We start from the raw sequence: 27,116 nt of genomic DNA on the forward strand, positions 1-27,116 counted from the left end.
TTCATGAATAAAGATGTTGGAAATATGGTTCGAAGATGTTTGGCATGTCAACGCAATAAAATTGGCAGGCATACTTCGAGTCCAACTATGAATATCCCAATTGAAAGCAGCTGTTTTTCAGAGGTACACATAGACATAGTTGGACCATTACCGCCGTCTGAGGGTAATACATACTTGTTAACGTGTATTGATCGTTTTACCCGATGGCCAGAAGCATTTCCGATCCCTGACATTAGGGCAGAAACGATTTGCAAAACGTTTTGGAATGGATGGATATGTAGATTTGGTTGTCCGAATGCTTTAATATCAGATAGAGGAAGCCAATTTTTATCTAGTCTTATGAAACAATTAACAACATCACTCGGTATACAACATCGATTCTCAACATCTTATCATCCACAAAGTAACGGTTTACTGGAGAGATTCCACAGGACATTAAAAGCGGGTCTACGATGTTCTGAAAACAATCAATGGACAGTATCACTTTATCCAGTGCTTCTCGGAATACGTGCTAGTTACAAAGAAGATTTGAAAGCATCGGTGGCAGAACTGGTCTATGGTCAATCCTTAAAAATACCCGGAGATTTCTTCACAGTTCCACAGTTTGAAGATCCAAGTTCGCTTATAACCACTCTTCGGAAATCCATGTCAGATTTGCAGCCAATTCCAACATCAATGCATTCTAACAAAAAACCTTTTATAAGCAAGGACCTCTCAACATGCACTCATGTTTGGATTACAGTTGATGCAAAAACCAAATCATTAGGACAGAAATACACCGGCCCTTATGAAGTCTCTAAAAGAACTCCGAAATATTTCCAAGTCAGGATAAACGACAAATTGCAAAACGTTTCCATAAATAGGCTTAAGGCAGTATTTACCGAATAAGTTCTATAATACTAAAATTTAATTTGAATTGCTGTATTTATAAACTTAGATTAAATTCAGGGGGGAGTGTTGTAGGGGTTTTCCCACACTTTGAAAATTTAAATTTGTATATGTAATTGAAACTAAGAAGCCTTAGACTTTTGTCTATGGATATTTTGAATTTTGTATACATACATTTTTCATTCTAAAAATATTTTTCATCTACGACGTTCGTCTTTCAAATAAATGATTTTAATTATTTTTTAATAAATTGTGTTTCGCTACACCCTTCTATGGGGTATATGGGAACCCACGGACCTATACTGATAATTCTCTTCTGGAATATTTTATAATCCCACGGAAGACTAAATCACAAATTTCAGTTTGAAATAAATAACAAATTTTAGTCTTTCGGTGGGATATTGACGTCACAACCTTTGGAATAACGAAAATAGGGAGTCTATGGGGGCTATATCGGGAAGTGGACCTATACCGACGAATTTCAGTTAGAAAGGCTTTTACCTCCAACAAAGTCTAAATACCAAATTGCAGTCAATTCGGTGGGTTTCTGTGGCCACAACCTTCAAAATAAGGAAAATCGGGAGGTACAGTTATATGGGGGTTATATGAAGGCGTGGACCTATACCGACAAATTTCTAGGAGAAAGTTTTATACCCCCAACGAAGAATAAGTACCAAATTTCAGCCATTTCAGTGTGATAATGAGGCTAAAACCTTCAAAATACCTTAAATCGGGTGGTACCGATTTATGGAAGCTATATGATGGCGTGGACCTTTACCGACAAATTTCATATGGAACGTTCAGTACCCTAAATGAACACGAAGTACCAAATTACAGCTATTTCGGTGGAATATTGAGCACACACCCTTCAAAATACCGGAAATTGGGGCCCACCGTTCTATGGGGGCTATACTAAGGCGTGGACCTGTACCGACAAGTTTCTGGGGGAAAGTTGTATACCCCCAAGGAAGACTAAAAACCAAATTTCAGCCATGTCTGAGGAATATTGAGTCCACAACATTCAAAACACCGAAAATCGGGAAGTACGTTCTATGGGGCTATATGGACGCGGGGACCTATACCGACAAATTTCATATGGAACGTTTAGTATTTCGGTGTGATAATGAGGCTAACATCTTCAAAATACCGAAAATCGGGCGGTACCGTTCTATGGGGGCTATATCAAAAGGTTGACCGATATAGCCCATTTGCAATACCAAATATCTTAGGAGTACTACAAACTTCTATAACAAATTACAAAGCTCTATCTTAAAATTGCGAGGTGTATCTTGATTTCAACAGACGGACGGACATGGTTATATAGACTACGTAAAATCGGAGGTACTTTCATGAGGGGGAAATACCAAAATATGAGTTTTTCTACTCATTGAGAATTCGAAATACAACGGTACAACAACTTTAGTAGAAAAATCCTTAGTATTTATCGGGCGGTATCGTTGTACCGTTAGAACACGCAGTACAAAATTACAGAAATTTCGGTGTTGATGAACAGTTAAATGGAAGGTTATAAAAAAATGTGGGATTACTTACTTTCAGGACCTTAACTATTTGTCATGCTTGTAATTAATGTCGCTTTTGCACTTTTCTTTGAAAATAGTTATCAGAAATATGGCTTACAATGTTTTGACCATGTTTGCTTTTATAGAAACAACAATTTCAACACCCTTTGTTGCCATTCAAGCCCAAACAATAATACTTCTTTTATTCAAACTCAGATGTGTGTTGGCTTCTTTCACAAGTAAAATATCAATTTCACGTCAGATATGCTGATTTTCATCTGAACTATGAATTTTAGACCACACAATGCCCGCAAATATACGACATAACTTGAAAAAAAACCCGCACCAGAAAAAAGGATTGAAGTGATTCTATGAAACTCATCGAACGGAGTAGTATTGTTTGACTTGAATGGCAACAATGGATGTTAAAATTTTTGTTTCTATAAAAGCAAACATGGCCAAAGCATTGTAAGCAATATTTCTGAAAACTATTTTCAAAGAAAAGTGCAAAAATATTGTTCTATGCCCTGATTTTTACCTCTACCAGGGCAACGCTGTCGAAGACTAGTATAATATAGGGCAAGCCTGGCTAATACCGGACTTTCGATATATTATTTCAACTATTTCGGTGTGTTAATGAGACTAAAACCTTCAAAATGCCGAAAATCGGGAGTTATTGTTTTATGGGGGCTATGTGAAGGCGTGTAGCTACACCGAAAAATTTCAGGTGGAAAGTTTTATACCCCCAACGGAGATTAACTACCAAATTTCAGTCATTTCGGTGTGTTAATGAGACTAAAACCTTTAAAATACCGAAAATTTGGGGGCTATATGAATGAAGACGTGGACAAATTTCAGGTGGTGAAAAAAAACCTTAAAAATACCGAAAATCGGTAGATACCGTTCTATGGGGGCTAATCAAAACGTAAACCGATATAGCCCATTTTCAATACGAAACATCATAGGAGTAATAGAATTTTCTGTACCAAATTACGAAGCTCTAGCTTAAAAGTTGAGAGCTGTATCGGGTCTCCGACGAATATTTCGATGTGTTACAAACGGAATGACAGATTTAATTATACACTCCATATGATGGTGGAGGGTATAATAACTTACTTCGGTTGAAACCTTACCAACATGTTTACCCTTTTTTAATACCAAACTTCTAATGACTACCATAAATGAATATAATAAATGTCATCTATTTCTCCCAGTAGTCAAGACAAAATATACATATTCGTATAAGGGGAAATAGCAAACATCCGCACTAGCTCAACTTTGGTGGAGAGCTAGGGTTTTCCATTAGAAGTAATGTTCTAAAAAGTCTCATCAATCCCACGTGTTCCAGAGAAGTTCTCCGGGTTAAAGTTAATCTTTTGGAATATTTATTTTTTTTTTTAATTTTCCTCAAAAATAGTAATTCTTATCATCATTTACTCCAGTTACTTTTTTAATAGACCACCGTTTTCAAGAAAAATTTCGAAACATAAAAAAAAATTGGACTTTGACCCCGAATAACTTCGTTTGCACACACGGGATCGATTGGGATTTTTAGTACATTGTTTCTAATGGCAAACTCTACACGGAGGAAAAAACAGCCGCTCTAACATATGTATGTTCCAAACATATGTATGTATTTTGCAGCAATAGTCCCAAAAATAACATATGTTTGAGTCCGGCAAACAAATATATGTTTGGGTGCAAATAAATAGTTGTTTGTGTGCAAACAAATATAAGTTTGGGTTCAAACAAATATTTGAGGTTCCCAATGACCAATAAGCTGCTCTACTAAAATTTGCCAAGATACGTCTACGTTTTGGTATAACGGTACCTCCTGATTTAAAGTATTTTTAGGCTTTTAGGTACATTTTCTGACCGAATTAGTTGAAATTTGACATTTCAGGTTCTCAATGGCTACGAAGCTTCTCCAATAAAAATCGTCAATATAGGTCCATGTTTTGGTATATCCCCCATATAACGGTACCTCCCTATTTTCGGTATTTTGAGGGTTTTAGCTACAAATTTTATCCAAACTAATTATAATTTGACATTTGAGGTTTTTAGTGGTCACGAAACTTCTCCACTAAAATTTTTCAACACAGGTATATGGTTTGGTATAGCCCCCATATACATAACTGTACCTCCCGATTTTCGGAATTTTAAGAATTTTAGCCACAATTTTTAAGCAAACTAGCAGTAATTTAGCTAAAAATTTTAACCGAACTTTCAGTAATTTGACATTTGAGGTTCTCAGTTGTCACAAAACTTCTTCAGTAAAAATCGTCAACATAGGTCCATGCTTTGGTATATCCCCCATATATATTAACTACATTATTTGACGGAACTACCCGTAATTTGATATTTTAGGTTCCCTACTGTTTCACCAAAAATTGTCAAGATAGGTTCACACTTTGATATAGCCCCATATTAAGGTACCAGTGATTGAATACATTTTAGATTAGATAATTTAAGCATTTGGGATATCCGTGGTCGAAAAAAGTTTTAAAATTGTAAATGTGACGACTCATGAAAATATGCGTATGAACCCGAAAAATAGCAGCATTCACCAGAAGATGATGCAAAAGCGTGCAAAAACCATATTTTTGAGGTGTCTCATCAAGCCAACGTTAACAACCCAACACATGATCGTATGTCAAACTGACCTGAGTATGCTTAGGCTAAAAACTGTCAAACTTTCCAAAAAGATGTCAAATGACGCCTGGCCACACTGCGTGTTTCCTAGGCTATATAATTTTCTAGTGACCCTCGTACCCTCAGCCTTTAGGCTAACGACACGACCGAAAATGTACCTCATCGAGATAACGGTTTTATACCCCAAGTATGTTTGGACGAAAATCGTTTCAAACAATTTGAAGTCGATTTACTCATGTCCGTCCGTCAGTCTGCCTGTCTGTTCGTCTAGCTGGTGCGGACGATAACTTTCGAACGAATGAGCCGAGTTGGTCCAAATTTTGTCCAAACTTAGTTTAAGTTCGAAGATGAGCCATATTGGTCCACAAAAGTTCGAAAATGTTCGGAAATTTGTGCGCACGATAACTCTTGAAGGGACATAGATGAGGTTCCAATATGGACTCCACTCCTTTGGGTACCTTCCATACAAAATTTCGGCACGTCCATTCTTCCTGAGAAAATAACCCGAAAGCTGTAAACCCTCCTATGGCACCATGCGTACCATAGTTCTCCAACGCTTCAGCGATTCGGTCCAAATATTTCTTAATATTTTGTCCAATCTAAATTTAAGTTTGCAGATAGGCACTATCGGTTCGCATCTTTCGTGACTAAAGTAGTACGCGCTATATCTGTTGAACGGTCAACCGTCCAAACTTTGGGTCTCCTAATATTTTTTTTTTTCAAATGTAGTTTTACTTCAGAAATGGTCGATATTGGTATTCTCCGTACGTTACCCACAAAAATTCAACATTTTTGTTCAAGTGCAGTTTAGGATCTGTTCGAAGATCCTTTGGAGAATTATACCGATCCTTGTGGTCCTGTTTAAGCAATATTATGGTTTTCGCGGGCAAGTCCATTTTTTTATCACATCGTGGCCCAAAACCTCTAAGTTATACTGTGGCCAACTGAAATGACTGGTGAGCACAATAACTATCGAAAGGAATGACTCCCAAAATAATTAGATCTGTACAGGCAACAATCTGCGGGAAAGTTTTATACCCCCAACGAAGACTAAGTAGCAAATTTCAGCCATTTCGGTGAAGCTAAAACCTTCAAAATACTTAAAATCGGGAGGTACCGTTCAATAGGGGCTATATGAAAAAGTGAAACTATACAGACAAATTTATGGGAGAAGTGAAGCGTAAATACCAACCTTGAATATACCGGAAATCGAGAGGTAGTATTCTATAATGGCTCTATAGACAAAATTTTAGGGAAAATGTTATAACCCTAAAACTAATTCCAAATTTCATCCATTTTGGTGAAATAATTAAGCTAAAACCTTCAAAATACCGAAAATCGGGAGGTACCGTTCTATGGGGGCTATATAAAAACGTGGACCTATACAAACAAAATTCTGGGGGAACGTTTTATACCCCCAACGAAGACTAATTACCAAATTTCAGCCATTTCGGTGAGATAATGAACCTAAAACCTTCAAAATACCGAATATCGGGAGGTACCGTTCTATGGGGGCTATATGAATGCGTGGACTTATACCAACAAATTTCAGGTGAAAAGTTTTATACACTCAACGATAACTAAATACCAAATTTCAGCCATTTTGGTAGGATAAAGCAGCTAAAACCTTAAAAATACCGAAAATCGGGAGGTACCGTTCTATGGGGCTATATCAAAACGTGGACCGATATACCATTTTCAATACCAATTATCCTGCAAGTAATAAAAACTTCTGTATCAAATATTGACTCTCTATCTTTAAAATTGCGAGCTGTATCTTGATTTCAACAGACAGAAATCGACATATAATTTTATGCTGATCAATAATATATATACTTTATGTACTCCATATGGTGGAGGGTATAAAAAGGTCCACAAAATTTGCGAAGCCGGTATTAGATTCGATATTGTCAATAGATTCGATATGGTCCATTCACACAGGCTGAGGGTACATATATGTATATCTGTGGACAGAGCCGACTGATACTGTTTTACTTGTTATAAGTTGGTTTTGGGCAAAAAGTTTGTAACGCATCGAAATATTTATGTTTCAACGAGCAGAGTCGATCTGGCTATGTGTCCGTCCGTCTGTCCGTCCATCTAAACTTTGCAATCACGCTACAGGTCGCAATTTTGAGAAAAAGTCAACGGTTTTTTTTCCAAAATAAATATTTCAGCTTCTGTAAGGGTATACTAAAAGCAAAACGTGACAATGAAAGTAGAAAATATCACCTTTCTAACGTCGTAGGTGGTCAAATAACGAAGATATCCCAAAAGTCGCAAATAAAATCCAACTTTTCATTTTTGCGATTTTAATTATAATGACGAATATTACAGCTTTGGTTGGGGATATACCAAAAACAAAGCCCGACTATGAAAGAAGAAAATCCGATCTTTAGAATGATACAGGTTGGAGTAGTTGACCAAATAACGGAGATATCGCAATAGTCGGTAATACATGCCATTTTCCTATTTTAATAACCCTACAGGTCGCAATTTTGATCGGATCGTCACGAATGGGGGTCCCAGGGTTAATGGGGGGGTCCCAGAGTAGAAGAAGCCTGTTGGTTTCGGTGATGGCCGGATAATATTCAGGGGTCGAAATGGGCAAAAAACTTATGTGTAGAACATTCAACGTTTTATACATATGCGAATATCTCTGCTTTTAGTAGTCGTATTCCAAAAGGAAAACCCGTTAATGGATAAGGAAAATATCACCATTATTATGAAGCAAACTAGGTTGGCACACATTCCTTTTCCACAGTTTTTTTATTTGAATTGTATTGAGAGTATGGGCAATGAAGATATTCTGAGCTTTAAAATGTTCCTAATTGCGTTACCGAAATTGATGAAATGCTTGTGATATTGAAAAAGACGCTGGGATATCCCAATTTCAAATTTTTAGAATTTTATTTCTGCTTTTTTGGACATATTCCAAGGAGAGAGCTTGATAATGAAACTAAACCATCTGAGCTTTAAATTAATTCAAAATGTGGCATTTATAGGAAAATATCAGAGTTTTTGCAAAAAGCAACAAGCTATCATAATTTTAATATTTTGAAGTTTTTATTTTAATAACAAATACCTCTGCTTCTATTTGGTGTATTAAAGACATGTAAAATGCTAATCAAGAAGACCATCAAAGCTTTCAATCAGTACCAAGTAGATGTCGACAGTAGCCAAATATAAAATTAAACATTAATTATTTTGGTTCAGTTCGCCTTAAGTAATTTGGCATAAATGCCAGATAGGAGAAAACTTTAGTATCTCCCTAAAAGAAATGTTTACGAGTGAGAAGTTTATGCACGGGGGTAGTGGAAGAGGGTATCACATAGTCGGCCCCGTCACGACTATAGCTTTTGCTCACTTGTTTTATTTATAGTGGTGCGGATATAGATGAAATTTTTAACTATTCTAACTTGTTGATAAGTTGAAAATAAAGTTCGATTGTATTTTTCATGAAGAAAAGCGCGGTGATGACTTTTATGCAACCTCGTTTTCTTGTATGATATTTTGATGAGTTTTTGTTGAAGATTAGATAAAATCGTGCATGTAAGTTATTTAGACGTAAGGTTTTTTATCGAATCACCTTATATGTATGATTTTATCTTATCTTATCACCACACTATTCGACAGATAATCCGATTTTCGTAGATGCATTGTGCGTTGGTACCACCGACTGTCTTATTGCCGTTTACTGCAGGATTCACTTAAGCGATTCTTTAAAACCGCTTTCTTTCTCTTAAACAGTTTCGCAATTAAACACTGTTCCATAACCTGAACACTGCAGTTATTACCAGATTATATTTCTCGTCTCTACATGTGGATGGGCCTGTACCAAAGCCAACAGCTTGCAGTTTAACTCTTTGGTAGAATTTTCAGTCCTCATTCTATTTCCTGTACATCTCATTTTTTTACATTCCCGCTTTTATATTTTTCTATTTATACCTTCAGCATTTATGCTAACGAGGGTATATACACTTTCATACGGGAAAAATGTGCATCATCGATTGATTTAGCCATGTCCGTCCGTCTGTCTATGTGTCTGGCTGGCTGGAGCGCACGATAACTCTCGAACGGATCAATCGAGTCGATCCAAAATTTGGCCTTCATAATATTTTGTCCAAACTTAGTTTAATTTCGAAGATGGGTTATATCGGTCCACTCCTTCCGGTGCCTCCCCCACAAAAGTTCGAAAATGTGTACGTACGATAACTCGTGAAGGGAGCAACCGATTTGGTCCATACTTTGCAAATCGCGAAATGACTACCAGGCTTAGATTAGTTTCCAATATGGACTCAATCGGTCCACTCCTTCGGGTACCTCCCACACAAAATTTGGGATAAGTTCAGTTTAGGACCTGCTCTCGAATCGCTTTGATTTTTGTTTTAGCAACTTATATTCGTTGCCTTCTATACGACGGTACAAGGTTCATCAGGGGCAAGTCCACACTTCCTGAGAAAAAAGCCCCAAAGTTGCAAAAAAACCATATGATACCGTGTGAGGTGGTTGGAGCGCAAGATAACTCTAGAACGGATCTGCCGATTCGGTCCAAAATTTGGCCTTAGTAATATTTTGTCCAAACATAGTTTAAGTTCGAAGATAAGCCATATGGGTCCACATCTTCAGGTACCTCCCCCACAAAAGTTCATAAATTTTCGGAAAAATTGTTCGTACGGTAACTCTTGAAGGGAGTGGCCGAATTGGTCCATACTTTACACATCCTAATATATCTACCAGATATATATCAGGTTCAAATATGGACTATATTTGTCCACTCCATCCGGTACCTCCCACACAAAATTTGGGATAAGTTCACTTTAAGACCTGCAATCAAATCACGTTGGGTTTTGTTGAAGCAACTTGCATTCGCTGCCTCAATTACGATGGTAAATTTTTTTTCAGGGCAAGTCCATACTTCTTGAGCAATCAGCGCGAAGGGTGTAAAAACCCCCTATGGCACCATATGTAGTGGCTGGAGATCCACTTCCATAATGATCAATGTCGATCCATTCCTTTAAGTATCTCCTCCGCAAAACTTTTGATCTTTAATCCTAATCAACATTTTTGTCGGTTCATACATCCAAAAATGTTAAACCCGACTAAATAAATACGGTTTTTGGGAAAAAATTGTTTCAATATACACAGGCTGAGGGTATATCTCTGTCAGCAAAGCTTACTGATTAGAGTGGGGCGATTTGAACACCATCACGGGCGCCTGGAGTTTCTGATTCTTGGGGTTGTACTGAGCAAAAAAGTCAACTTAAAACCGGTTCCAAAATCGGTTTTGATATCAGAATATCCTTTAATAAAATTTTTTATTAATGTGTTCGTCATTACAAGAGCTATTTATGGTAAGTATTTCAGAAGCACCACAGACCAATAACGAATATACATAAAAACAAAACATAGCTTTCTGAACAAAAACCGGGGAAATGTCAAAAAGGACCATGAAAACGGGGAAACATCGATTAGTCATCAATGAGAACCGTATCTAAAATCTTCTGAACAACATTTTTGTAGAATATTTGGATGCTGTAAAATCTCGTCTTGTGGTACTTTTACTACGGTTCAAAAAATAAAGGACGAAAAGGACATAAAAGGAATGGAGTTAGAGGGATAAAATATTCTACAAAAAGATTCACCATTCGAGTTGACTGAATGTAATGTCAAAATGAAGCTACAATAACGTTTTAAAGAGATACAAAGCTATTTTCTCACAAATTAAGGGTCCAAAATTAAATCATTAATCACGCAAAATCTCGGAAACTTGACCTATGGTGAAAATTTTCTTTTGGGTTCTTAGTACACTCACCAGGGGCTTTCATCTCCAAAAGGGATTTTCCACCCACTGAATTTGTGTCCCATTTTGTAGCACAGTGTCATTTATCGATATTTTCCGAAAAATGTGCACCTTCTCGAGGCCATATATGCCTGAAGGAGCGTTCCAATGCTTTTGCGATGTACTAGAGAGTTATTTATTATTGTCTTGGCTACAATTGTTGTCTTTATGTTGGATCGAAAATCTCAGTGGTTTGGTTGTTCTTTGCCAAAATATCCAAAAATCCTTGAATAAAAACTTCAAGTCAAAATCCGGGGGCTCGATTTTCACCGTAGACATAGGGTCTAGTTGACTTTTTTGCTCAGTACAACCCCAAGAATCAGAAACTCCAGCCGCCCGATAGCACTTTTTTCCTTCCATACAAATCGCCCCGGCCTATTACTGATACTTTTTTACTTGTTTTCTTAAAGAGAAGACGTTTCTCCGAACTTAAAAGTCGTACAAATAAGGATAATATGGAGGTATACCCAGAATGAGAAGGCCAATTAATAAGCACGTCGTAGCACGTCGTAAACTAGGCCAAAAATCATGATATTAAAAACTGGGAAAGTAAAACAGCAAATAAAGATGAGTGGAAATCTGTTCTTATTTCGGCTTCTAAAAAAATGTTCTGTAGAAGGCCAAAGAAGTATTATCAAAATCATTAGTAGAGTAAAATCACCAATCCCATTTGGAGTTCTTCTGAGAGTAATTTAGATTTCTCCTGAGGGTAGCATGGAGTGAATGGCCATCCTGAATCCCGTTTTTATGTATCAGATAATGTCTCAGATGATAGAAAACTTCTGCACAAACTATTGTTACAAATGTATAGCTTCTATTGAACAAGCTTTCCTTGTGCAAGATGTGCATGAGTAGTAAATATTAAATATTTTTGAAGGGTTTAGCGAATTCGACTTCAACCATTATAACGCCGTTTGTCAGTTATTTGCTTTCTTTCTCTCCTTGTCTGTCAGAGATTTTGATTTGGCGTTCATTTTGTTTATGCTCGATTTTCTAAATTAAAATCACTCGAATTTGTTTTCATGTCTGTATTTCGAGAATACAGGGCAGCAGGGTTGGCAGAGTCAGAGAACATCGATTGGAAAGCTTTCATTGACGATTCGTGGACAAACAAAGTGGCTGCCTGCTAGGGACTTTTTACAATTTTCAAACAATTTCGATGATCATCACACAATGTTTTTAGTAGGAAGGAGGGCGATGCGGTCTGATTCTGATGGTGATGATTATCATCATCATTGCCATTAATGGTACGACGACTCTGGCAATGATCAAAGGGGGGCTATTTTCAGACTCAAACACAAAATAAATTGTATACAATTTGTTTTTTCTGTTTTTCATCTAAATAAACAAATGAGAGTGAACATCATTCAAACATCCATTTCGATTTGCACTCTCCAATCATTTGTTCGCCAGGTCTCATTCACACCGGTCTTTGCGGTGCGCAGTATATTTTTGTGTGTTTTTCTAAAAGAACGTTCGCTCGTTCGCCATGAAAGCTTCTAGCTGTTTTAGTTGAAAATTTCACTTGGCAGTTCAATTATTTTTAATTCAATTCAAATAAATGTAAAAATGAAAATGAACAGAAAATAGAGCAAAATAAACCGACTAAAAAAGAAGAAAAACAAAAATGACCAATAATACATCACCTCATTTATTTTGATTTATTTATTTAAAAACGTGGTTGCCTGGGCTGGCTCTATGCCCTCTACACAGTTTTGTATGTGAAAATAAAGATTTGAATTGAATAAATTGCAGCTTGGATTAGAATTTGTGAATACAAAAGTGTGATTTGTGTTGAAAGGTTACAAAGTGATTGCAAAAAAAAAAAACAAGCGACAAACATGAATGTGTGTTGTGACCTCGGTTAGTTGTACCTCAATAGTTCGTTCATCAGTATTATTATAACATTAAAAAAACACTAGTGAAAAGTATCTACTTTCGATGCCATGACATATAGTGAAACCAAATTTTATAATACGCATTTTATATTCAGTTTGGTGAATTTTTCATGTTAAAATAAACAAATAAAAAATTTTAACAACACCTGTGGAATTTTTAAGATTAATATTTGCAGTTAATGTGAAATTGCGAGGAAATAATAACTACGAAACCATATTATTTTAAAAAGTCTTCAATATTGAAATAATTGACAAGAATATTGCAAATATACCAACAGTATACAAAGTTCCAGTTATACATCTTCAATGGATTACAATTACGCTTCAAATATTTAAAGGTAATTATTCAAAATTTGCTTAAAATATAAGAGGAACACAATTTTTGAAATAAAACAAGCGCGTAAATTTTGTTGCGCATTCACAGTGGATTCTAAATGTTCTCATTATGACAAAGTCATAAGAAAGGATGAAAAGGGGCATTAATTGTTGGCCGTGTAGCGAGTTCATTTCTGATCATTAAAAAGAAGTAACAGACTTTTTGGTTCAATCATTGGACGGCGGTTCAAAATGTTTAAAACCAAGTTGGAAGACAAATGTATATATGGAAGACAATAGAAAACACTCTAATTAGAAAATTTTGGTATTTAAACGTCAAGTAGTTTTGACTGTATGAGGGATCGAACTCGATAATTGATGTCAATGTGCATTTTTCTCCATATTTTTACAAAATAACCATATTTATTATCTTCAAACATGTTAATATTTTAAGTAACGACCGTTATTAAACTGATTTCTTAAGTTGCTTTGGATGTAATGAACTTAACTTCACATTTTTTTGAAAGCAAATGGTGATCATATGGTGTTTACAGTTACCCAGGCCTGTAGTTCTTAGTTTATATATTTTGTGAAGCAAGTTTTAAAACTAGTGGTATGGGAAACATTTTATAAAACTGTATATTGATATTATTTGCTGGTGAAAAGTAAAACTTCAAACGTATAAAGGTGTCAGCTGCAGAGGCTTGCAGAACATGTTATTTCTCTTTTTCAATGACTACCTCATTAAGGGGTTACCCCCTTTCTTAACAATGCGTTTTGCGGTGTCGACTAAAGCTCGAAAACGAATGGTCCGATCATCATATATTTTTGTGGGCTTATTAAGTATGTAATAATCTTGTTTTTAAACGAGGGAATTTTAAAAATATCAATTAATAAAAACGTTGAATGTCAGAGTCAAAATTTAGATTTTTAACTAAAACTGAACCATTTTTACCATTAATCGGCCAAAAACTTTTTTAAGAAAAATTCAATTTTTAAAGACAACATTTTGATGTATTCAAAAACCCACAAAAATTTATGATGACTGAACACAAAAGTTCAGTCATTTCGGGTGGATAATGTGGTTAAAACCTTCAAAATACGAAAATCGGGCGGTACCGTTCCTTGGGGGCTATATCAAACCTTGGACCAATACCCACAATTCTCTGAAGAATTATTTCGCAGCTCCGGCGAAGACTAAATACTAAATGTCAGCTACTTCGGTTGGATAATGTGGCTAAAACCTTAAAATACCGAAAAACGGGCGGTACCGTTCTATGGGGACTCTATCGAAACGTGGATCTATGCTCATAATTTTTATCACAAAAGTTTTTTGCAAATTTTGCATGTATAGATTTCGGCTTGGAAGACATTGCAAATGTCATTAAACTTAAATGAGATTCATAGGACGAAGGTATCGCTGTAATAGTTGTCTATCGAAACGTGGACCTATGCTCATAATTTTTATCACAAAAGTTTTTTGCAAATTTTGAATGTATAGATTTCGGCTTGGAAGACATTGCAAATGTCATTAAACTTAAATGAGATTCATAGGACGAAGGTATCGCTGTAATAGTTGATTTTTTCCGATGCTAATTCTATTCGACGTTAGATTAGAGCGAGTCTATATTCCGAACTGCGCCAAAATTGTTGTTGTAGCAACTCAAATGTGTTCGTTTGTTTATTATTTTAGTTGTCTGGTTCTGATTCCTTTGAATCCAGACTCGAAAATTCTGCAGCCTGGACTGGCTGCGTCCATAAAGAATCAGAAGACAGGTAAGTGGGGTTAGCTGGACAGCTAAACAAAGGAAGCGTGTCGTGTCCCAGCAAAAAACAGTAATGACTTTAATCAGTAAAGTTTTACAGTAGTAACTACTTACAAATTGACAGTAAAGGTCATTATTTTTAAATGGGGATGTCATAGGAAGGAAATACTTTTTAAATATGTTTAACCACATACCGACAGTCGAAAAAAACAATTTTTAAAACAATTGAGGTGAATTTATGTTCAAATTCAACACTTCACATTTTTCTTGTTTTTCTTTTTTATTTTGCTCTCTGCCGGTTTTGAACACACGAACTTCTGATTTGTAGCCAAACACAATACACACTAGGTCATTCGTACGAACAGTTTTGTTTTTTTTAAACACATGCATTTAAATCGAAATTTATTCGTAATTTTGTTACCAATGCCGACGGTGAGCTTTGAACACACAACCCTAGGATTTGTAATCGGACACACAAGCTCTGTGCTACCGTACTCATTACTTAGTAACTGCTTAGTAATGAGTAAAGTAAGCCAGCATAGACGTATGTACTTCCTGATTATGTGGAGAGTAATGAGCTCTCATTACTCGGTAATGCATGAAACAATGACATGTGCCTACCAAAATTTTGCTGAGTGCTCCCAGTCCACGTGCAGCTGGAGTTCTTCCGGTGTGATGGATGGGGTGGTCTCCAAGTAAGGAGATATTTTCATATTCCTTAGTAGAAGACATTTATTTTATCACATATGCCATCAAGGATAGTACTCGAAGCCAATATCGCATACATTACGATCTCTGCCGCCTGAAGGTTGTGGAATTTCAAAAAGGTAGAGGTTAAGTAGTTCCCAAGATATCACCCCGCCTTGGCGAACTCCCTTAATCCTGACATCAAGAGTACTTTGTCTAACTCTTCACGGTTCGTACGACGAAGCTCATCGCGCTCATTTGCTAGTCCTGTCGCCTCTTCTGAGAAATTTGGTCTGATTTCGAGTATTCAACCAGCGGGTATGATGTCCCGGAAAGTTATCTCAGCTACCCGAGAATCTGAGAGAGTAAGAAGCTCTCTGAATCGGTAATTGTTAAATTTTATGAACCCCTGTTAGTCAGTTTTTCCATGGTTTAGAAAAGTACGGCGTTCAGAGATTATGGTCTATTTACAAAGACGACGATATGATGGTTTTCCGATGTTTTGTTAGATGCTGCGTTTGTTGTTTGTGGGGAGACGGCGGGGTGCCTCTTATTCAGCAATCAGCAACGTAATTCCTACCGCAGTGACCAGAGCAGCCTCGGAAGTGAACTTATTCCCTACATCCATTACATCTCACCGATATTGCCATGTGGTGGCGGATTTGGCAAACAAAACAGATCTATGACCCGGTGTTCATCTCTATCCCCGTATGTTATGGCTCGGAGAAGCCATCCCGGAATAAATTTCCGCTCCCATGGTGAAAAAAATACACCAACACAAATACATAATTTTTGAGGTGGCGGACCCTGGTCGAAGATTTCTCTAACTCAATCCGGTGTGTAGAACCGGCCGCTATGGGATTGCGCCAAAATTGTAGGTCTGTAAGCAGAAGTGAAGAAGTGCAACGTCTATGAGATCCAGAGCTCTTCGTAGCACGAGTGATTTGAACGCTATTTAGTTTCATAGATAGTTTGTCTTGTTCAAAGCATTTCACCACACCAGACCTCCATAGACCAGAATTAGAAATACAATGGTAGTAAACATCCAATGTATTACCAGTAGTCTCAGTCTCTAGCTGTTTCCATTGGAATTCTCACTGGAATAAAGTGCTATTAAACCTCTCTTGGTGCGCTTGTAAACATTCCTTTACCGAGTTAATTGGTGGTCCATAATGTTGCCGAAGTACTTGGCTTCTGAAGAAAGCTCTACGTTGACTCCGTCCAGCATTGTTAAAGTGAATAATTGAATTTTATCTTCTTCGTGACCAGAACCATTTTTGGCTTTGATGGGATCACCCCAACACAGTTATGATGCATTTCGATAATCTGTGACAGACTTCCGAATGGAACTATTACGAAGTTTAGCGTTTCGTCAAAACAATTGGTTATTGTCGAGGAAACACCAAAGCCTTTCAGTTAATTATTGAGTGATTATGGAATCGCTCCCGACGTCGCCTTTAGAGTCTACTGGTAACCATAAATGTCTGCTGATATATAATCCTGCACGAATATATAGATAAAAACTAAAAAATCTGAAGTCGTTGGTACCGTTTTATAGGACCATACAAAAACGTGGATCTATGCGGGAAATCTTTATAAATAAAAATCAAATGTCGTTCGTTGATAATGGCATCAGTTGAGAACGGCTAGACCGATTTGGATAATTCTTTTTGTGAAATATTGGCCATAACCCGACTAAAGTTTTAATGCAAAGAAAATTTAACCACGCCCCCTTTTACGCCCACTTTTTTCAATCTTCAATTTTTATCTTTTCTAAAAAAAAACTACTGAACTGATTTTTCTGAAATTGTCAGGGAATGTACAGCGATGGCCCCCGGTGAAAATAGGATGCCATATTTAAAGAAACACTATATCTTTATGAATAAAAATCAAATGCCGTCATAACCACACATAGATTTTTATGGAAAGAAAATTTTACCACGCCCACTTTTTTAAATTTTCAATTTAAATTTTTTCTGCAAAAACTACTGAACCGATTTTCCTGAAATTGTCAGGCAATGTACAGGTTTGGCCCCACAAAAAAGGCAACATATTTTATTGAATTCCATTGAGGGAGGGGAACCTCCCCTATGCGATATTTAAAAAACACTATATTTGCAAAAATTGGGCGAAAAATCCGACAAAGTCCGTAAGAGAAAAGAAAGGTTACAGACAAAATCTGTTGATAAATTTATAATCCTCCCCTGTTCGACAATGGACCGAGAAAGTGAGGTAGAAAATACCTGTTTTTGAATTGTCAAGCATAAAGTGCATAAAAAGTTGTCATTAAAACTCATTACGAAATAGACCTGTAAGTCAGTTGAAATTAAGCTATAGATCGCAATGTCTAAGATACAGCTTTATAATTTGGTATAGAAGTTTCTATCACTCCCAGAATGATTGGTATTGAAAATGGGCTATATCGGTCCACGTATCGGTCCCCCATAGAATGGTAGGTTTTAGCTTCAATATCCCACCGAAATGGCTGAAATGTTGTACTTAGTCTTTGTTGGGGGTATAAAACTTTACACCTAAAATTAGTCGGTACAGGTCCATGTCTTAATATAGCCCCCATAGAACAGTTCCTCCCGATTTTCGGTATTTTGCAGGTTGTGGCCTCAATATACCACTGAAATGGTTGAAATTTGGTATTAAGTTTTTGCTGGTGTATTAAACATTCCACCAGGAATTTGTCGGCATAGGAATTTAAGGTATTATCATGTTTTTGGCCTTAATATCACAGTGAAATGGCTGGAATTTGGTATTTAGTCTTCGTAAGGAGTACAAAACTCTCCACCTTAAATTTGTCGGCATATGTATGTCAACATCTTAATATAGCCCCCATGGGGCGCTACCTACCGATTTTCATTATTGTTAAGGTTTGTCGGTAGAGGTCCACGTCTTCATGTATTCCCCATAGAACGTTACCTTCCGATTTTTTGGTATTTTAAAGGTCAGTATAAAGTGATTATAATCAGTTAAGATATTATTCTCCTCCAAAAGTTTTTCGATTGTGATCTCGGATAGGGTCTAGTTTAACTCCAGAATTAGTTTTAATTTTACCGCAGTTATTTTTGCTACCCCTATTACAACGGTATAATTATAGTCTCGTAGTAGTTCGTAAGTTTGCTCCTGAAAATAGTTCAGCGTTACTTGATCTCTTTTTACTGAATGATATGAATTACAATTTAAGTTGGTGATCAGATAATATGCAGCGGGTTAAATGGAGTAACACTTCTGTGTTATTTCTTTATTCCTGGAAGACTCATTCCGGCCAAGTATGTTTTATTCGGAAGAGTTAAGAGTTTATGTCAAGTAAGGTGCCAATAATTTTGGATGCGAATTCAATCCAACGTTATAATTTCTACTTTTAATGCTCTCTAGATCCAGTATCAAGGTTATACGATAATGAACTTTGTCAGCAAGGTGAGGTTTATATGCATACATGTGAGTTCAAATGATTAAATTTTCCCACAATCTTTTTAAATCTAATGGTACATAATTTATTTTTGGTGGACTTCTGTACATACCCATTTAACGTATACACACACAAACCTACTTAATATCTGCTTGGTTAATACGAATGCCAATCATTCAATTGGATTGACCCACAGAATGTTGAGGCAATGCCAGCAGAAAGAAGTACAGACAAATATTGAAATGAGAAAAATCTGAAACAAAAAAATTTGACGTCATTAGGCGAGTATAAAGAAAATAAAAAGGAAACTAAAACAAAATTAAAAAAAAATCAGGCAAAAACAGATCAGGAACAAATTGTCAACACTTTTGTCTTAAATAGATTTGAATTTATTCGATAATAAATTGAAATGACGTCAAAATTGAGTGGTTTTTCATTTCTTTTCAATTAAATTTGCCCATTTGGAATTTGTGAATGGTGGATTGGCTGATGGCATTCGTTGCTTGGTCGATTCGTTCACGTGACAAACGATTTTAAATTATGACAAGTGGCCAAGTGTGGACGAAGGAACAGCAGGGACTGACGGTAATCGAAATAGAAACTTGCCAATTTGTTGGGCTTGTCTGCAAAGACGATAAAATTATTAAATGGTCTTGTTCATGTTTGACATTTAATTAATTTATGTGGCAATTATCAAACAGAAGTGATGATGATCGACAATGTTTTTGTTTTTTTAAGATTTTACTCAAATGACGTTAAATCCGGTCATGTCGATCAGTTTATATGTTTCAAAAATGATGATGTGTTACGGATATAACATCCTAACAAATAATAGATTGATCCTAACAAATAATAGATCGTCTAATTGTAAAGAGACACCCACAAACTCTTATAGATAAAAGGCAGAAATATTTTCATTCATTTTAGTTTCTTACAATAAAATATATACTTTCCTACAATGACCAGATGTGGGTCATTATACATGTATTTTTCATCATCTTATGCTATTTATGTCTGGTCTTTTGTCTGAATTAATTTTTAACACGCATTTCGCCAAATAGAACTAAGCAATTTAATTTTATGTTCTAATAAAAATCGCCCATAACACGCGAATCAACAAAACAACTAATTGGCAATTTAAACAGTCGGTGTAAAAAGTTTGTGTACAAATATCAAATATCGATGTGACACAGAACAACTATGGGAGAGAGTGTAATTTATATCAAAATAAACGTGTATTTGTAATGTATTTTCTTTATCAGGAAGAAGTGAATAGTGGGCGTACATTGTCCACAAGGCGTGTATAATGTATCTCCTTTAGCAGGAAGCAGTGAATACTTCATGTATTGACCACAAGGCGTGGATAATGCATCTACATTTTCCACAAAGCGTGGATAATGTATCTGCATTGTCCACAAGGCGTAGATAATGCACCTACATTTTCCACAAAGCGTGGATAATGTATGTACATTGTCCACAAGGCGTGGATAATGTATCTACATTGTCCACAAGGCGTGGATAAGGTATCAACATTGTCCACAAGGCGTGGATAATGTATCTACATTCTCCACAAGGCGTAGATAATGTATCTACATTGTCCACAAGGCGTGGATAAGGTATCAACATTGTCCACAAGGCGTGGATAATGTACCTACATTGTCCACAAGGCGTGGATAATGTATCTACATTGTACACAAGGCGTGGATAATGTATCTACATTGTCCACAAGGCGTGGATAAGGTATCAACATTGTCCACAAGGCGTGGATAATGTATCTACATTGTCCACAAGGCGTGGATAAGGTATCTGCATTGTCCATAAGGCGTGGGTAATACATCAACATTTTCCACAAAGCGTGGATAATGTATCTACATTGTCCACAAGGCTTGGATAATGTATCTACATTGTCCACAAGGCGTGGATAATGTATCAACATTGTCCACAAGGCGTGGATAATGTATCTACATTGTCCACAAGGCGTGGATAAGGTATCTGCATTGTCCACAAGGCGTAATGTATTTTCTTTATCAGGAAGAAGTGAATAGTGGGCGTACATTGTCCACAAGGCGTGTATAATGTATCTCCTTTAGCAGGAAGCAGTGAATACTTCATGTATTGACCACAAGGCGTGGATAATGCATCTACATTTTCCACAAAGCGTGGATAATGTATCTGCATTGTCCACAAGGCGTAGATAATGCACCTACATTTTCCACAAAGCGTGGATAATGTATGTACATTGTCCACAAGGCGTGGATAATGTATCTACATTGTCCACAAGGCGTGGATAAGGTATCAACATTGTCCACAAGGCGTGGATAATGTATCTACATTCTCCACAAGGCGTAGATAATGTATCTACATTGTCCACAAGGCGTGGATAAGGTATCAACATTGTCCACAAGGCGTGGATAATGTACCTACATTGTCCACAAGGCGTGGATAATGTATCTACATTGTACACAAGGCGTGGATAATGTATCTACATTGTCCACAAGGCGTGGATAAGGTATCAACATTGTCCACAAGGCGTGGATAATGTATCTACATTGTCCACAAGGCGTGGATAAGGTATCTGCATTGTCCATAAGGCGTGGATAATACATCAACATTTTCCACAAAGCGTGGATAATGTATCTACATTGTCCACAAGGCTTGGATAATGTATCTACATTGTCCACAAGGCGTGGATAATGTATCAACATTGTCCACAAGGCGTGGATAATGTATCTACATTGTCCACAAGGCGTGGATAAGGTATCTGCATTGTCCACAAGGCGTGGATAATGTAACTACATTGTCCACAAGGCGTGGATAATATATCTAAATTGTCCACAAGGCGTGGATAATGTATCTACATTGTCCACAAGGCGTGGATAATGTATCTACATTGTCCAAAAGTCGTGGATAATGTATCTACATTGTCCACAAGGCGTGGATAATGTATCTACATTGTCCACAAGGCGTGGATAATGGATCTACATTGTCCACAAGGCGTGGATAATGGATCTACATTGTCCACAAGTCGTAGATAATGTATCTACATTGTCCACAAGGAGTGGATAATGTATCTACATTGCCCACAAGGCGTCGATAATGTATCACATTGTCCACAAGTCGTGGAAAATGTATCTACATTGCCCACAAGGCGTCGATAATGTATCACATTGTCCACAAGTCGTGGAAAATGTATCTACATTGCCCACAAGGCGTCGATAATGTATCACATTGTCCACAAGTCGTGGAAAATGTATGTACATTGTCCACAAGGCGTGGATAATGTAACTACATTGTCCACAAGGTGTGGATAATGTAACTACATTGTCCACAAGGCGTGGATAATGTATCTAAACTGTCCGCAATGCATGGATAATGTATCTACATTGTCCACAAGAAGTGGAAAATATATCTACATTGTTCAGAAGGCGTGGGTAATGTGACTACATTGTACACAAGGCGTGGATAATGTATCTACATTGCCCATAAGGCGTTGATGATGTTTCACATTGTTCACAAGTCGTGGGAAATATATCTACATTGTCCACAATGCGTGGATAATGTAACTACATTGTCCACAAGGCGTGGATAATGTAACTACATTACCCACAAGGCGTGGATAATATATCTAAATTGTCCACAAGGCGTGGATAATGTATCTACATTGTCCACAAAGCGTGGATAATGTATCTACATTGTCCAAAAGTCGTGGATAATGTATCTACATTGTCCACAAGAAGTGGATAATGTATTTACATTGTCCACAAGAAGTGGATAATGTATTTACATTGTCCACAAGGCGTGGATAATGTATCTACATTGTCCACAAGGCGTGGATAATGGATCTACATTGTCCACAAGTTGTGGATAATGGATCTACATTGTCCGCAAGGCGTGGATAATGTATCTACATTGTCCGCAAGGCGTGGATAATGTATCTACATTGTCCGCAAGGCGTGGATAATGTATCTACATTGTCCGCAAGGCGTGGATAATGTATCTACATTGTCCGCAAGGCGTGGATAATGTATCTACATTGTCCGCAAGGCGTGGATAATGTATCTACATTGTCCGCAAGGCGTGGATAATGTACATACATCGTCCACAAGGCGTGGATAATGTGTCTACATTATCCACAAGGGGTGAATAATGTATCTTCTTTATCAGGAAGAAGTGAATAGTTGGCGTACATAGTCCACAAGGCGTGTATAATGTATCTACATTGTCCACAAGGCGTGGATAATGTATCTGCATTGTCCACAAGGCGTAGATAATGTATCTTCATTTTCCACAAATCGTGGATAATGTATGTATATTGTCCACAAGGCGTGGATAATGCATCTACATTTTCCACAAAGCATGGATAATGCATCTACATTTTCCACAAAGCGTGGATAAGGTATCTGCATTGTACATAAGGCGTGGATAATGCATCTACATTTTCCACAAAGCGTGGATAATGTATGTACATTGTCCACAAGGTGTGGATATTGTATCTACATTGTCCACAAGGTGTGGATATTGTATCTACATTGACCACAAGTTGTGGATAATGTATCTACATTGTGGATAATGTATCTACATTGTCCATAAGGCGTGGATAATGTATCTACATTGTCCACACGGCGTGGATAATGTATCTACATTGTCCACACGGCGTGTATAATGTATCTACATTGTCCAAAAGGCATCGATAATGTATCTACATTGTCCACAAGGCGTGGATAATGTATCTACATTGTCCAAAAGGCATCGATAATGTATCTACAAAAGGCGTGGATAATGTATCTACATTGTCCACACGGCGTGTATAATGTATCTACATTTTCCAAAAGGCATCGATAATGTATCTACATTGTCCACAAGGCGTGGATAATGTATCTACATTATCCAAAAGGCATCGATAATGTATCTACAAAAGGCGTGGATAATGTACCTACATTGTCCACACGGCGTGTATAATGTATCTACATTGTCCACAAGGCGTGGATAATGTATCTACATTGTCCACACGGCGTGTATAATGTATCTACATTGTCCACAAGGAGTGGATAATGTATCTACATTGTCCAAAAGGCGTGGATAATGTATCGGCATTGTCCAAAAGGCGTGGATAATGTATCTACATTGTCCACAAGGCGTGAATAATTTATCTACATTGTCCACAAGGCGTGGATAATGTATCTACATTGTCCAAAAGGCGTGGATAATGTATCGGCATTGTCCAAAAGGCGTGGATAATGTATCTACATTGTCCACAAGGCGTGGATAATGTATCTACATTGTCCACAAGGCGTGAATAATTTATCTACATTGTCCACAAGGCGCGGATAATGTATCGACGTTATCTAGAAGACGTGGATAACAAATCTACATTGTCCAAAAGGCGTAGATAACAAATCTACATTGTCCAAAAGGCGTGGATAACAAATCTACATTGTCCAAAAGCGTAGATGACAAATCTACATTGTCCACAAGGCGTGAATAATTTATCTACATCGTCCACAAGGCGTGAATAATTTATCTACATTGTCCACAAGGCGCGGATAATGTATCGACATTATGTAGAAGACGTGGATAACAAATCTACATTGTCCAAAAGGCGTGAATAATTTATCTACATTGTCCACAAGGCGCGGATAAAGTATCGACGTTATCTAGAAGACGTGGATAACAAATCTACATTGTCCAAAAGGCTTAGATAACAAATCTACATTGTCCAAAAGGCGTGGATAACAAATCTACATTGTCCAAAATGCGTAGATAACAAATCTATATTGTCCACAAGGCGTGAATAATTTATCTACATTGTCCACAAGGCGCGGATAATGTATCGACATTATCTAGAAGACGTGGATAGCAAATCTACATTGTCTAGAAGGTGTGGATAATAAATTTACATTATTTAGAAGTCGCAAAAAATTGTTATACATTAGTTAGAAGGTGTGGTTAATAAATCTGCTTTACTTTAAAGGCGTGGATAACATATGTACTGCAATGCTTCAAAATAAGTTACGTCGTACTATACCCAACACGCAGTTCGGAACTGACGATAAGAAGCAATAGTTGTAAATTTATGTCGAAGTAGACTCGACCACAACTCTTCGATATTAGTAAAATCTCCCCTGTCTTTTCTGTGATAATCGTGGGAAACGGTTTATTTTTTAATAAGAATCCCCAGGGAGTATTGTCCCCATTTTGGAATATCTTATATTTCAAACTATGGCTGTTTTATTTAAAAATTTTGTTAATTCTCTTACACAAGGAAGCCAATAAAAAAGTTCCCTTATTCTCTATTGTTATGTATATCTAACAAATGATCAACATTATTGACATTGATGGGGTCCAGCCAAGTCAATATAGTAGTCAATGATGCCGCTACTACTACTTCTGATATTCGTCTTCGAGTTGTTAATTTTTTTCTTTTTGTTTATTTAAGAGGAAATTTTAGTCTTTTAATAAGAAATTGTAGACAACTTCAACATATGAACTCTTTACGCAATGGTTCTGAAACAAATTAAACTGGCACGACGACAGAATGAGGAAGGAGGGTAACTTAATTTTTTGATCTTTAATTTTTTTTTTTTTTTTTTGTTTGTAATAAAATAATAATGCTTGCGTTGGGTGTTTTTGGTTTCGCTTGTGATCTCTCTACCCGTCAAATGATTTGTGGCATATAGAAGCAAAATTGTTTATAGACAAATGTTGTTATTTATTAATTGATTTCTCTCAGAAGGCCAAATGGAGGAGCCAATGTAAAAGTATCATTTTTTATTATTGTTTTTTGTATGTGGAGGTCAATGTTGGCCAAATGTTTGATTCGCTTTTTTTTTGTAAATATAAAATTCATTTAAGTGCGTCAAACAAACAATTAAAGCGATGATAGATGTTGTTACACACAAGAAAAAATTATTTGGATTTTTGTTAATATTGAATTTGTATTGTAAAGAAATAAAACAGATCACTGGAAATAAGTAATTTTGGAACACAAAATATAAAATGTTATTATAGCAATTTCTAAAGAAGAAGAAAAACTGGCATTATATACTACAACGAATAAATAGTTCAATGAATATTGAAAAATGCAACTTCTTGAAAATTTGTTCTACAAAAAGTTAGAAATTTCCAGTCTCTTCAAAATATATAAAGAATGTCCTCAAAGAGGCCAAGTGGACAAAACAAAATAGTAGAGTGGGAACTTAGCAAGAATAACAACAATAATGATCGTCTGAAAAGATAAAATGCAAGGTGTAATCAAATTTTTGACCAACTAAAATTTATCATAAACAGCCGAACGCATGAAACATAAATCTTACATTTTCCTCCCATCTTTGCTATTTGAATACATTACTTGTTTAACAAATAAACTAAATTCTCGGTTTTATACTGCATTACACACTCCTCATGATTTATTTTTGGAACGAAGCAATTCTCGCATTTTCCATTTAAAAACTAAAAAGGGGTACCCATATGTAATGTGACATTTATGGAAAATGACAGCACTCTGACATTTACCACAAGTGAATTTTGATCTAAAAAATTCCCTTTGACAAACAAACAAAAATTGCCACAGAGTGCCAGGAGGGTTGGAGCAAAAAAAGAAAAATAAACAAAACTAAAATATAAAACACACTTTATGATGCTGAAGAAAACAGAGTGGTAAAAATACGCACAAAATACTAAGCAAAACATATGTATATACAGGTAAGACTATTATAATGCGCACTATCGTGAAGATAGGATAGTACTGAAAAACACAACATTGTATTGAAGTAAACATGAACTGTTATTAATTACTAAGCTCTTTCTCTACATTAATTCTACCCACTGTGATTCTAAAATACCATATGACATTAGACTAAAACTTGTATATTGATAGTTTTTTACGAGTAAATTTTTTATCTTCTGGGAACACAAAATTCCAATTAACAAATAATAATGTAGGAAAATGTGAATAAATTTTCAAAAAATCTTAAATTGGAAGGTATCCTCACATGGGAAATTTGGTAAAACGTGGACGGACGTATGCTGCCTGATTTTTTGCAAAGATTGTTCTGTAATTGTTATAATGTTTTGTACCCCTGGCTAAAACTTTCAAAATATTGAAAATCCGTATAAAGACCTATACCGAAA

At 36.4% G+C, this 27,116-nt stretch overlaps 1 protein-coding gene across 2 annotated transcripts in view; it reads left to right on the plus strand.

Moving 5' to 3' along the window:
- The first annotated feature begins 11,993 nt into the window (after positions 1-11,993).
- The window catches only part of htl (heartless), an 82,706-nt gene continuing 67,583 nt past the window's right edge, over positions 11,994-27,116 (plus strand). The window contains exon 1 of one of the 2 annotated variants that reach the window (XM_073988490.1): positions 11,994-13,138. The gene's annotated coding sequence lies outside the window, so the exon portion shown is untranslated. The remainder of the gene's footprint in view (positions 13,139-27,116) is intronic. The other variant, XM_073988505.1, reaches the window with a different exon arrangement.

This window comes from Musca autumnalis, unplaced genomic scaffold, assembly GCF_047663935.1.
Source record: "Musca autumnalis isolate F117 unplaced genomic scaffold, ASM4766393v1 scaffold_1, whole genome shotgun sequence".
Taxonomy (NCBI): domain Eukaryota; kingdom Metazoa; phylum Arthropoda; class Insecta; order Diptera; family Muscidae; genus Musca; species Musca autumnalis.